Consider the following 3,886-nt stretch of genomic DNA (forward strand, 5'->3'; position numbering starts at 1 on the left):
GCGGTGGCCGGGAGCGGCCACTGCACTCCTGTCTGGCGACAGTGACACTCCAACTCAAAAAAAAAAAAAAATTACTAAAGTAAGATAAATCATGTCAAATGACTCAACAGCAAACACTCTTTAAAAGCAAATTTGATTTCTGCTTGGCTATGTGACTACAACTACATATAATTTCTGCCCATTCCTTGTTTTCTTACTGATAGTTTTATATATTTAACTAATATCTAGGAACATTATGCTTATTATAAATATTAAATAAACATTTAGATCACTGTCTGGCAGCTTTAAGAGACTGTAAAAATGATCTAATGTTCACCCATATGTACCTTGTCTTGAAGATAAGCACGTAGGGAAAAGAAGCCTATGTGGGAAACAGGAATTTTGATGGACGTTTCACCCTAAGAGGCTACTCTGAGAAAGGGATAAAGATGATGCTGCTTCTTTCTGAGGTCTTCTCCCAGATGAGTTGCATTTGCTTATGAGCATGCATAAACAACACCAAATGGATGAACAGAACAATTAAACAACAACAATCAAACATTTCAGAATGAAATTTAGCTGAAGGGTTTGTGTTATAATCATCAACTGAAAACCAAATTGCAGCACATAGCTTATTTGTAGATTCCTCCCACTCGTAGTGTAGAGGAAAGAATGAAGCTCCGCCAACTTTGCTGTAACTCTTATCTTGGAATCCATATCCTGCCACTTCTTCCTCTTGTTCAACTGAACTAAGTTTGGTCTAAAGCTGCCTCTGCACTTAGTGAACTGTGACCTAACTTAATGTGTAAACAAACTGCAACTTAACCTCAGAGCAAACTCTTACAACAAGTGGTAAAGTCTCATCCAGTCACAGCAGCCTAACCTTCAGCCAGTCATAGGCTGAGAGCTGACAAAACATGTCCAAACAAGGCAAACAAGGAACTTCAGCTATTTCTATATGCCATTTCCATTTATCTGGATAGCAATATTGCCTGCACACATGAGACTGTGAGATGGACCTCTCTGATCTGCTTTTGGTTCTGATTGCTACCCAGTTCATAAACCTTTTTTTTTCCTACTCAGTTACACTGTCACATTTAACTTCTCTAAGGGTTTTTTTTTTTTTAACACTCTCTTAATGTCTACTGGGATAGGGATATCTCCTAGGCAGATGCAATTGCTTTTATAACAAATGTCCGTATGTCCATCCACCCATTCTTTGATTTTTTTTTTTCTTTTGTAGGGATGAGGACTCACCAAGTTGCCCGGGCGAGTCTCGAACCCACGGGCTCAAGCAATCCACTCGCCTCGGCTTCCCAAGGTGCTGGGATTACAGACTGAGCCACCGAGCCCAGCCCATTCTTTGAATCCCCTGTCCATTGTCTCATTACTCAGTTTTCTTACCCATGAAGATATTATCTTGGGGTAACTTTTGGCTATCATTGAGAAATGGTGGCATACAAAGGCCAGTTCTACACAGTAATTCGTAATCAGTGCAGGTTGTATTAATTGTTCCTCTGAGAATTATTTTCATGTAACCATTAGCAAATCACTTCAAGATGCTGTTCCCTGGAGTCTCTTGGCTTTTTTCAGTAACCCTGCTTCTGATTGATCTTAAGTGTTAAGGATCCAGTACTTAAGCAAGCATGATAGAAGTGCTTTGACAATAAACTGACAAGGATCACTGTCTTTTTCCGTGTTTTCCAATGAAGCTTGATTTAATACAAGTTGCTACTTGAGTATGACAATCCTTTGCAAAGAACTAAAGTGAGTATTTGTGTACAGACTGTCTAATATTTATGGTGACCATAAAATCATGGGCTGAGTAGAGATACGTATGAACCAAGTAACATATGTAATTAATTCTCTTTTAGTCATAACACAAGAGAAAATTCATCCATGAATTGTAATTTAATTCAAAACAGGGGTTATATTTTGAATGATACATATATTTATATTGCCTACCAGCCTTTTTCAGTTTTTCCCTTCATAATAAATAGGCACAAATTTGAATGTAGAAGAAGGTCAACTAAATTTAGGTTAATATATTGTTACCAAGAGATAGGAATATTTAATATGTTTGGGAAATTGTTTTAGTCTACTCCCTTTCTTTAATTAGCTAAGTGGTTTAAAATGAGCTTTCAAAACTTCTTATTGTATCAGGATGCTCTAAACTGCTTAAAACACCTCTTAGAAATAGAGCCTGTATAAGGATTTCAGTCACAAGGTCGGCGGTGCTATTACCATGGAATCACCAGAAGACCACCAGGTTACCAAACCTGCTATCAGTGTACCAGTGTGATTGATTCCAGATTCCTGGGTTTTGCTTGAAGGAATTCTCAAGTAGACACAGGAGGCAGAGAAATAAGATAAGCAGGTGATTTACTGAACAGACCAGAAATCACACTCAAAAAAGAAATGCTGCTGTTTCTTAGATAATACACTTCTCAGGGGAGGAGAAGTGGGCAGGCAATCAAGACAGGTTGAGCCAGAACTGTTGCGTTTAGCTGATGTTGAGTTATAACTTTTATGGGATAGGATAAGGTTGGAAGAGGGCTTTTAGAGGATCTTGGGGTGGTCCTATGTAGACTTTCTGAGAAGTGGGTGGCATTTCTTGGAATTGGAGTGCCATCCAATTTTAAACTATACATGGACTTTTCAGATCTGTCATGACATCAGATGCATGATGGAAGTAGGAGGTTTCCTTAGGGTAATTTTATGTTAATTGTATTATAATGACAGTAAAAACCAAGAATAGCCTACTTCAGGTTAATGTTGGCCATAGGCATGTGTGTTCCAGAGGGTCTCTAAGCTAGTTCCTGCCCTGGTGGTCAGGTCCCAACCACAAACATCCTGAGTAGACTGCTGCAGTCATTGGGTGATAAGGGTTTAACAGTTTACACTGTAGGTCTGCAGTTGTGATTTTTCTATGGCCAGCCTGCTTGTTAGTGTGGTTCTTCAAGAGCTGTGGCAGTGTTAATGAGCTGGAGCTTTCCTACAGCCCTGAAGTCTCCCTAGTCTAGCCTGCCTACTCTATCAGTGGCTTCAAAGTTGAAATTGAAAAAATATATCTTCTCAAACTTAGAAAATAAATTGGAAAAATTACTTCTTCCCAAACTTAGATAATAAATTCATTAGGAGTTTATGAATGGCTGGGATTCTCAGGAACGGGCATTGCATTGGCTTCAGGTGTCCTACAGTGCTCAATTGTCCCAGTTGCCTGAGACTGAGGAGTTCTCTAGGACATGAGACTGTTGGTGGCAAAGCTCAGACAATACCAGGCTAAGCAATTGATTGATCAACCTACCTAAGGTAGGGCCATGATTTGTATGCAGGTATTGATACACCCTCTTAACTCTACCACCTTTTATCTTTTTATAATTCTGATCTTTTATTCCTGCCTCTCTTTGATCACTTCAAAAGCTGGAAAATTAGGAAATATCCACTTTCACCTCTCTTCCAGTACTTCAACAGTGAAGTTGAGCTCAAAAGAATGCAGTATTCTCAAACAGAACTTGAACTAGAATTTTCTCTGACTTAACCCTCCTGATGGAAACTGCTAGAATGAAACTGTCTGTCAGAATTATTCAGGCATAAGAAAAAATAATTTGTACCACTCTGTTTCCATAGAACACAGTGGTTGTTGTGGTGAGTTCTGGCACCTTGTCTTACCCATGGTGAACCCTTTAAAAGTGTGCCTATAAGCCGGGCTTGGTGGCTCAGCCTGTAATCCCGCGCCTTTGGGAGGCTGAGGTGAGTGGATTGCCTGAACCCCTGGGTACGAGACCCACTTGGGCAGCGAGACCTCATCTCTACAATAATCAAAAAATTAGCCGGGCGTGGTAGAGCATGCCTGTAATTCCGGCTACTTGGAAGGCTGAGGCGGAAGGATCGCCGGAGCCCAGCA

This window comes from Carlito syrichta, unplaced genomic scaffold, assembly GCF_000164805.1.
Source record: "Carlito syrichta isolate Samal-C Ts95f unplaced genomic scaffold, Tarsius_syrichta-2.0.1 Scaffold123258, whole genome shotgun sequence".
Lineage (NCBI taxonomy): Eukaryota > Metazoa > Chordata > Mammalia > Primates > Tarsiidae > Carlito > Carlito syrichta.